This window comes from Notechis scutatus, chromosome 3 (assembly GCF_049901735.1).
Source record: "Notechis scutatus isolate UNSWTSFEM ecotype Mainland chromosome 3, rNotScu1.2, whole genome shotgun sequence".
Classification (NCBI taxonomy): Eukaryota; Metazoa; Chordata; class Lepidosauria; order Squamata; family Elapidae; genus Notechis; species Notechis scutatus.
Genome location: NC_142011.1, coordinates 172,697,801 through 172,708,809, shown reverse-complemented (window position 1 = coordinate 172,708,809; position 11,009 = coordinate 172,697,801). Strand labels below are relative to the sequence as shown.

Below are 11,009 nucleotides of genomic sequence, written 5' to 3'. Positions count from 1 at the left end.
CAACAGAAATCTACAGCATGAATTTTTTATGCATTAAGTCTTAGCTGTTCATAATTGTATACCTGAAATATTAAATAATTCCAATCTATCTAAAGATGAAGATAATGGGGCTCCCTCTGTGCTGTTTGAATAATATCACAGTTACTCCCATGTCCCACACAGAGAAAATAGATATTATATACTGGAATGGAGTGAATTACTTAAGAACATTGCCCATAATTATTGCAAACAAAAATGAATAAAATAGAGATGAGAATGTATAGGAAGTTTTTTGATGCCATCCTGAATCCCCTTTACTAAAATGTAATCATGTAGCCATTTCAATGACTACATAATATCCCAAATAAAGTAAACAAAATTAGATCAAATAATCTAAATCTTGGCTCCCCAACACTGTACCAAAGGACAATGATGTCTCAGTAGCATATTCTATTATGTTTATTGTTTTAAAACATGCTTTTAATTTAAAAAGTGATAGGGACTTAATTGCAAATGCAAATTGCCATTGTAATTATGATTCTGGGTTCCAAATAGACTACATAACCATTTTTAGAAAATAAAATGGTTTGTTGTACATTGTCCAGTAATTTGCTTTCCAAATTATGAATATTTTCTGGTCTAATAGTTAGGTGAGATACCAAGTTTTAAGTTCAACTTTTAGGCATGAAAACTGACTGGGTGATTTTGAGCCAGCCCAACCTACCTCACAGTATTATTTTGAGGAGAAAATAGGAAGGAGTATTAGTTATGAAATAATAAATGCAGGATTACATAAACAAAAACATAAATAAATTTAAATGTGCTCGCTGACCCACAACATTTTGCATACTTAGTCGAGAGTGGTTCCTATGATGTATGGACAACTCACAAGGAAATGAAAGTAGTCTCTAAAAACTGTACCAAACTAAAATATAATTTTAAATGGTCAAAATATTGGGACATCACAAATTGCCCATGATTTTAACATGCTCACCTAAAGTTTTGCTAGATTTCTAATAAGAACACCAATATCTTACGAAATGTGGAGCCCCAGCAGAATCTGATTATTCTTTAACATTCACTTTTAACTTGGGAATGAGGGAGAACCACATGAAGAATGCAGTAATTTTATCTCTGGCTCATGAGTGGTCCTGAGAAGATTTTAGTGACAGTCTGAAAAAATTAAAGACTGGAAAGTACTGTTCCAAATTGTGATGTCAAGGTGTACAGTTAAGATAGTTATAAATGGAATGCAAAATTCCAAGTAACCTTTACATGAGATCAAAGAATTCAAATGAATAAAAAAAGGCAATCATTCCCCAATATTTACTCTGTAACTATGACTTTATGTTTACTCATTGGTTTACAACCTTGAGGTTATAGTAAAAGCTCCCGAGACTACAATAAAAATTCATACAACCATATCTTTAGGGATTCCTTGTTGGTCTGATACAGGATAAACCGAATAAAATAAGAATCTTACTGCAGTTAGTGCAAATGAAGGAAATCAAACTGAAACATCAGGGCCCTCTGCAATTCAGTTAGTCACAAACTCTGTTATCCCTAGTAATTCTGTTTTATAGAAATGTTAAAGCATTTGAAGTGCTCTTTCACAATTCTACATATAGAAACAAAATTGAAATATGCTAGATGAACACATTTAAAAGTTGATGCAAGAAACCCATTGAAGCAACTGTGTTGAACCTTGAAGGGTACAGCACCTCTTCATGCAGCTAAAGATCTGTTACTCATGTCAATGCAAAGCACCTCTTGCTAAAAGTTGTACCTAAAACCATAATACTTTCCACACATGTTTAAGAACTAGATAAAACTATTTTTACTTTTTGGGTAATTTCTTTCTGGCAATGCCAGCTGCACTTTATATCAAACAAATAGGCAACAATATTGCTAAAGAGTAGGTGAACTGTAAGATAATGAAGAAAGAGTTTCCTCACTGAATGATGAAAGAGCTTCCAGAATGTGAAATTACCAGGATATCAAGTTGTCAACAGATCATCTGAATCTTCTGTTTTATAAAAGGACATAAAAAAGAGTGCAAAGGATGCTGAAGAAGCTTCTTGGATGAGAAGCAAAACGTCTTGAAAGAAAAACCAGAAAGTCCAATTGCCTCTTGAAAAAGTACCTTTGGGACAATGTGTAAGCACTTCTTTTGTTTAAAAAAATGTTTTCTGGAAATACTTTATATGCATATTCTTAAGAAAACAGTACAGAGACCACCACAAAGGACCACAAGCTTGGCACTGTCTTTTAAGCTTAGTATGTTGCTTGAACGCAATTAGTATGGATATAATTCAAGGTATCATAAGAATCCTGCCCAATTGAATTGAGCAAACGATATTTAAGTTTGCTGTGTAAATATATTTGACTTATAAAGTTGTAAAATGACAGCCTACTATTATCTAGGTACAGCATATGTCTGTGAACTGTTACAGATGTATTTTGAAAATATGTGAAGTTTCTCTAAATCTACCTTTTTGGTTAATGAGAATGTGAAGGCAATCTCTTTTAGTTTAATGTTATGCAGAAACCCAACATAGCAGAATGTGCTCAACTGCTATAAGCAGAATAGCTTTTGAAATAAATAGTGCACATTCAACATTGTTTTAATGCAGATATAATTCTGACTCCTTATGAACTAGTATAGAAAATGTTTTCCGCTCAGATTACCTCTCTTCCAAATAAATTAATCATTTTCATTGACTCCTTATACCACATGTGCAACAACATAAATTATGTTTGCTTTTAAGCGAATTAACAAGGACTAAGCAATTAATTTCCAAACCTGATTGCAAATTCTGATTAGAAGGATATATTTGCTTGGAATAAAGCAGTTGACAATGCTATAGACAGAATTTTAAAATACTCCCCTTAAAAACAATCAAAGAAAAGAATAAGGATTTCATATCCAAAGAGCAAAAAAGGATAGGAACTGAGTATTTATTTTAGGTAGTAGATCCAATTTATAAAGCTGCTTTTAGGACCCAACATTATATCTGCTCCATTTTTTTATTGCTAGCCCCCCAGAATCACTTTGTTGAGATGGGGGAACTGCATAAATTGTATAAAATAATAAATGTTATGGAAGGCTCTGTCCTCAAATACAATTTTGCACATATATAATGAATTTATGAATAAACAATGTCTATTGGAACAACTGAGGGTGGAAGAGCAAGTAACATCATTTGCATCCTGACTTCATTTACATGATATAATGATACACATGGCCTCATTGTGCCAGCTGCCTAAAAATGCACACATCTTCAGGTGTGGTCTCAGATTCCTATCAATTCTAGCAAATATGGTAGATGACGAAGGAAGCTGGGGTTGCTATTATACAAAACCTGGTGATTCCCACATGGACCACCCACATTTTAGGACATAAGAAATGATATTGTGGATGCAAAATGCTACATCCTAACTACTTTCTAAAATAAAGAACTATAAAATCATACAGAAATGTCACAAAAGGATCAGAATAGTTCAGGGTTCCTTCCCAAACTGATCCCAAAGGTGAACCACAGAAACAAAATAACACCACCAGGAGACAGGATGATTTTGTACAGCATAAAGACTAGATATTTTCATATAGTATCCAGAAAAGTATGAAGAATAAAGGCCTAATTCATAGAGCACCTAATATCCACAGAAAAATCACTTTTATGTCTCCCTTTTTATATAATTGGAAGAAACCAAAATGCCACATTAATACATATTCTAAAGTTATTTACAGATAAATTTACATTTTTTGTACATATCTTCATAATGAATGCCTTCTGTTCAGCTTTTACATTAAGGCCATCATGAATTTTCCAAGGCTTATAAGGCTGTAGTTGGTGCCTCCCCTTGATCCCAGTGTTGTACACATTCATTTTTGTCTCCTTCTAAGGAGATTTTTTTTTTTTAAAAAATGTGCAAATTACACACATCTTCCCTGAATTTTGAAGAAGGAAATACTTCTTTGTCAATTACAACAGGTACAAGGAATGCATCTTGGAATCAAAAAGGCATATGGGAGAATCAGCCATATGCAAATTATCTTGCAAACCTTATGCAATTGTCCTGGGGGATAAAAACACAATTGAACTGAATGAGACTTACATCGGAGCAACCATGCATAGACTTGAGCTCAATGATGTTGATCATTGTAACAATTGGAAAACCACTTTTACTGATCAATTCCTACAGTATGTCTGTAATTAAGTGGGATTCTATAGAGAAGGCTAGTGTTAATTTAATTGTGTGTTACAATTTTATCATTCTTGCTTTCCCTCCTGCTCATTTCATCAGAGCTGAGAGCTTTTGGAGGAAGTTGTGTGGGTCTGTGTATGGCATATAATTACTAGCACATGCAAATACAGTACAGTTATCTTACTCCAAAACTATGGTAAAATTCTGGAAAAAGAGGACTCTCACACGCTCCACTGTTTTCATGCCCTAAACACTAGATATTTTGTTTTAAAAAACTTCAAAAAGGAAAAAGTTACAATGTACAAGTTGTCATAAAAGTAAGTAAAGAAAAATTCAAGATTATCTAAGAAGGCTTCATTTACAACACTAATAAGGAATCTGAGGTGGTGACTGAGAAATGAAGCCATATGTCAGGAGAGGAATCCATAGTCCAGGTTGAACATAATGAAGCCATGTTTCCTCAGTGAGACAGTCTCGCACAATTGGACTTTTGTTGCAAAGCCTGGTTCCTCCTCATAACACTGCTAAACATCAGCATGGCATCAGTGTGGATTCCTTCTTTCAACCTGAAATGAGAGTACACAAATTACCTGAGAAGAAAAGGTTGGGAAGGAAGTTTAACTACTTGTTAACCTGGCTAACTTCTGAAGGCATTGCTACTTCTGAACATGGGTATAATGCTCTTCTGAAAAAGTGCCAAGCCTGTGTCTATTCAGAGACTGTGGAGTCCTTGATGATTTATGGATTTGATTGAATGCTTGCAAAGCTTTCCTTACCCAACTAGGTAATGTTATCATTATAGATCTCAACTATTAAAATAATCCGTGGGAGCAATGGTACTGATCAACTGTAATATCCAGAATTGTGGATCTCATTAACTTCTGCCACAATACCTACTTTCAGTTTGATGGTCAAACATAGCAACAAATCAAAGGAATACCCATTACATCACTACTTCCATGACTCATAGAAACTCTAGCACTCCCACACATACAACCAAAAACATGAATCCAGTATGTGGACAACACCTTTGTTATAATAAAAAAGGAAGACACATAAAACAATCAACAGCATCTTCAAAGGAATAAAATTTGCAAGGAAAGAAGAAAATAACAACACTCTTCCTGGATATCCTCAGCAGCAGAGGAAATAACTGCATACAACCACACTAACCCAGTTTCCAGAGGAAGAAATGACGGATGGAAGATGGCTTTGTGAAAAGCGCAGCTGACAACTGCAGTGAAGAATAAAGAGCTAGTGTTGAGCCCTGGGAGATGAGAGAATAGCCATCTTGTTCAAACCATATTTTCTGATCAAATTCAAAGATTACGTGTTAAGTACTTTACTTTTCAGTTCTTTTTAGCAGGGCAGGCTATAGTACATAAACAGAAAGCAGATATAATGGAATTTGAGAATGGCTTTGGGGAATGAAGGAAGAGATGCTTATCCACCCCACCTCCAAAGACCTTGTTTAGTTGATTCATAATGTCAGCCTTGTTAAAGGTTGGGTAGTTGTTGATAGGATTGGGGGTTGGGTTTCCATGTGCTTATGCTCAACATCCTTTATCTACTTCAGATGACATTTTTCCTTGGGTCTCCTTAATTATTTGTTTGCTTCTTATCTACTCCATGAAGGGATCAACAAGATTCCTGGCTTGTTGTCCTCTCTGCTTATGTATCTGCTTTATCTTTAGTTACGACTGCTCCATCATCTTCTTACATATTATGCAGGCAAGTGCCTTCTGAGGAACCAGGGGTCTGGTTGGATCTTAAATGGCCATGGAGGGAGGAGCATGCATACAATAAAAAACTGGTAGAAACTGGGCAGATTTCAGCCCCTTCAGTTCATTATACACACTGTTATTGAAGCATGTTTGATTGCATCTATAGCAGAAAATGTGTTAGGAAAAAAGAAAACAGTGCTATAAAAATGGAATAATTGAAGGCAACTTTAAGCTGCTTCATCTCATCTACGATAGAGATGAGACAAAGGCACTGTATCAGGATAAGACATTTTTGAAAGCAATCTAATGCATATTTTGGATTAGTAGAGACCAATGTTATTGTTAGTTTGGAGTACTCCATGATTAGTTTAATATTTTCTTGAATTGGGTCAAAGAGGTATGTGATTTCTACAAGTAAACAGAGCTTATCTCCTAAAGCAGGGGTCTTCAAACTTGACAGATTTAAGACTTGTGGACTTCAACTCCCAGAATTCCTCCTCCAGTCATGTTAGCTCAGAAATTCTGGGAATTGAAGTCCACAAGTTCTAAAGTTTAACAACTGATCTAAGCAATGCACAATGTAACTTTGTTAAAAACATTTAACTTTGTGCAATCATAATCTTGCATGTTCATTGTGCAGAGACAAATAATTTACAATAATGAAGAGAAAGGATTAACTTATAACTCCATGCTTTACATTGCATACACAATTCATTTTCAATAGAATAGTTTATTTGTTCCTTCTACTTTTACATCTCCTGGGGATTTACAGATAGGAAGTAATTGAAAACTAAATGAATAACTCAACAGCTGAAGTGCTGAAACATTAAAGGATATACAGATGCTTTCAAGGCCTTAATTGTCATGCTTCTGCTGATATGTCTGGATAAAACAGTTAACACTGTGAAACGAATTCCTATCTTGCTAGAGCTTTCTACGCTAAGGACTTCTCAGTCTGGCTCAGACCCCAATCTGGAAATTAGACCACTTAGTACTCTGGAAAGTACAAAGTCAGAAAGTTGCAGGCTGCAGAAATGCTGGCTTAGTCAGCTATATGTTCTAGCAGGAGAGCAGCTGAGTTTTTGGGCACTTTTTTCTTGCTTGTCGCCAAATGTTTCTAAAGATAGGACTTTGGCCAGGCCATGGCATCCATGAAAAGTAGCAAACACAGTTCTTTTTCTCTTCTAGCTTTTAGCTCAAAGATAGTTGGGTTTTTCACAATTTAGATAGTAAAAGGCCCATTAGTTTTGAAAATTGCAGCTGTCCTGGTCCATTTGCATCAAAAACTATACCAATTATCTTATTGTGAAGCCAAGTGGGCAGACTGCCACACCTCAGACAAACAAGCATCAAGAAGCTGGTGGATAGCACAGATCACTAACTTGTTTTCTGCACCCTGGCTCTCAATTTTTTTTTAACCTTGATCATTGAAATTCTTTGTTCTTTAGAGTCCATTAGCACTCTAGAATGGGGATGTACAGGGATGTAAGGCCCTTAGAAAAAGTTCCCTGTGCATTGTACGTCTCTCCAGATATTCTGCAGTGATAAACACCTAGGAGACTATCTTAAACCAGGTCAGTTTCTTTATCTAAACCCCATATATTTTTCTGACTAGGAAAGAACATAGAAGCTGACTTAGGTGTGAGGCAGAAGTATTTTATATTTTCTGTTGTTCATTCAGTTTAGAATGGCAATATTAGGTATAAAAGCTAAAATGTTTTGTATCTAAGCAACGACTCTCCCACATAGTCCCTAACATCCTACAAGAAAAGCGCCCTTGGCTTCCAAGGATAGTTAGCTACCTAGCTAGATGGTTCGAAAGTCCTGACCATCTAAATTTTTTAACTGTTGGAAAGGTCTAATATTTCCATTTTTAATTCAGTATTTCAATAAAAGATAAATCCTCTACTAAGGATAAATAAAAAAATCTCTCTAAAAGAATTAGATGATTGATGTTTAATGATTTTTAATATTGATTTAATATTGCTGTTCCATATGTTCTTGACAGGTTAATATCTAAACATATTAAAACTCTAAAATGCAGAATAAAATAGTATATAGGCATAGTATAAATAATTTTGGAATGTAGCCAGAATTTTAATTTTAACTGTCCCCTCATTGTGTAAAATCATACATAACATAACAGAAGGAATGGGCAATGTAGTCATGGAGGCACAAACTAAGCTTGTGCAAAGCTTCAAAGGAGCATCTAGCTTTGACATAGTTTTGATCAAAGCTCATTAAAGAGAAGAAACTGTCTTTCTCAATTCCAAAGGATCAGAAATGGTTGAGCCGTTTCAGTCAAGCAGCTTTCACACATGTGCATGAGCCATTTTCCTTGAAGAAGGTGGCTGAATGAGGCAAGTTGCCCCTGCCTTTTTTTAAATTTATTTTGTCAAGCTATTATAAGATAACAGGTGTAAGTATAAACATAGTTATGAATACATGAAATGGATACATATAAGAAAAATAAAAAGAGTCAATAGGACAGAGACAATAGGCATGTTGGTGTGCTTATGCATGCCCCTACAGACCTCTTAGGAAAGGGATGAGGTCAATAGTAGACAGTCTAAGGTTAAAGTTTTTAGGGTTTGGGGAAGAAACCACAGTTCAGGTAGAGTATTCCAGACACTGACCACTCTGTTGCTGAAGTTGTATTTCCTGCAATCAAGTTTGGTGCTGTTTACCTTGAGTTTGTATCTATTGTGTGCTCTTGTATTGTTATGGTTGTTATGGTTGTTGCTTCCAATTGAATTGTCGAGAAAGAGCAAGTTGCTGCAATTCTGTGGAGTAACTGCAGAGTATGTTCACTTCATACAAGCCTACCAGGCTTGTACTCGCTTGTTACAGCTATTAGCAATTTGGGTGTCAATGCTTGGTGTCCAACTGTTTAATTAATTCTGCTTTGATTTTTTATTTTAACAGCACACATTAAAAAAACAGTGAAGGTTTTGTTTATGTGTATGTACATACACAGAGTTTCTATTATCTGACCTCCAAAAGCATGGATTGCTAGTCACATCCAGTTCCACTTTATCACATTTTCTGCAGTGGTAAACCACTCAAAATAATAATGATCATAAACAATAAATAGCTCCCAATATTTATCCCAACCCTGTGCATTATGCCCAAAGAGGAATATTCCATGCTGTCAGTAGGGGCTAAGTAAAGAATATGAGATACCATGCTTCAGAAAGGCATAAGACTTAGAAGTTACTTTAGGGCCAATGGACTCAAAATGACCTTCGTATGTCAACTGGAACAGCTGATCTATGAAAACAACCTGTTTAAGAATTGCTTTATGGAGGACATATAAATGTTCTTCTACATTTTGCATACTAATGGACAGTATAGAAATGTTTGAATAAACCAGGGATTTTTTTTCAGTCATTGGTAGATTAAACACAGGCTTCTTAAAGAAAAGTGATACACCAGTACATTTTAAATCATTTTCATAACTGTGTTTGTGTGTAATTGCTACTTAAATCATTAGTAATCAAATGCCAGTTGCAAGTTAAATTTCACTGTGGTAGTAAAATTAATGTTGCTCTTGTGATCAGACCTTATCTACAAGTTTTCTAGGCTTTAATTCAATATGTCCCAGCAGGGATAGGAGGATACGTTGAATTAAAGCCGAGAACTATCAGCTGAAATATACATATCTGCTCTATGGAAATTAAATTGTAAAGTACAAATTGAATGAAACAATATAATTCATAAGCAATATGTTATGGAACCATGTGGACATTTAAAATATACAGAATATTATCAATTTAATGTAAGATATAGATCCAGGATAAGCTTTGTTTGGAAAAACAAGAGATACAGATTTTTATATAAAGCATAAATATTTACTTACATTTTAATGTATGGAAGTGGTCAGATTTGGAACCACATTACAGTCTTTGGGACTAGTGTACATAAAATAGTACTTCTGGTTCCTTTGTAGAATATTTCATTTTTTTATTAAAAGAAGTAATGAATGGTAGGAATTGGGTCTCAGGCATGTATATAATGCCAGAGTCTTATATTCAGTTTTTGTCCTGTTCCTGATCATTTCTTTATTTAAGTCGCACTGACTTGTTGGACCAGATCCCAACAAATTATTTCAAAATCAATTGCAACCCTCATCTCCAAAAGCTGTATATCCCTACTCTGCCCCTAACTCTCCATCAGACAGTTCTCCCAATTAAAATGGTATCAGGAAGAGCTAGCTATTATTATATATTGTCATTAAAAATGTGACTCATAAGAAATTGTCTTGGCAGCTTATGATCTCTCCCACAAGGCTATTTTCAGAAGGTGTCTGTTACATAATTTTTCTGCATAATAGTTTTCTGCAATTTATTTGCCTTTTTTGACAAGATATGTTTCCATTTGGCTTTACTTTGGGCGTAGATCAGGTTAATGTACATGTAGCAACCATTTCTCCAGTAGTTTTGTATCCCTTTCAGTTAATCAGTCTGTAAAATCTGGATCTTGGTCAAGTCATATTTTCCCCCAAAGTTTGTTTAAACAAAGAAGCTGTCTCAAGCATTAGATCTAGTTTACTGAAGTTTATGCTACAAGAAATGTAGTATCCTTTCAGTCTTTACTGACTGCACAATCTGATGTATTTTCTACTGGTCAACTACTGTGTGATTCTATGGGATTCAGAACTGTTGACTGATAGTTTCTACTGGTATATGGTCTGAAAAAAGTGAAGAAATGCTTGGAGAGGGACCCCATACCTGGAAAATACAATAATTGGCAATTAGTTTCAGCCATACCCTCTGTCCCTTCTTCAGGCTTTTTAAATTTTTTTTTAAATATTATCTGCATTTTCTGCTATTGAGTGAAGTTGTAAGCGCTTTTCTTACTGCTGATGTTTTTAGCATCTGTTTTATTGGCTTGTCTCTCTATTTATTTATTATTGTACATTGCCTTTAAAATTGCTGTTATGCAGCGATTATCAAATTTTGTAAAAAAAAATTTAAAAGAAGGAAATTAGTTGTTGAATGCAGAATGTTCAACAGTATCCTTTCTTGGAAGGCAGATTGCTGAGAAAAATGGGTGGCATAAGCTAGGGATTTCTGGCTATTTCTTGTAATTCTTAAC

The 11,009-nt window shown here is 34.9% G+C and overlaps 1 protein-coding gene across 1 annotated transcript in view; it reads right to left on the bottom strand.

Annotated features, from left to right (window-relative positions):
• Nucleotides 1-2,919: 2,919 nt before the first annotated feature.
• Nucleotides 2,920-11,009, bottom strand: part of NKAIN3 (sodium/potassium transporting ATPase interacting 3) — a 129,613-nt gene continuing 121,523 nt past the window's right edge. The window contains exon 6 of the mRNA XM_026689360.2: nucleotides 2,920-4,754. The gene's annotated coding sequence lies outside the window, so the exon portion shown is untranslated. The remainder of the gene's footprint in view (nucleotides 4,755-11,009) is intronic.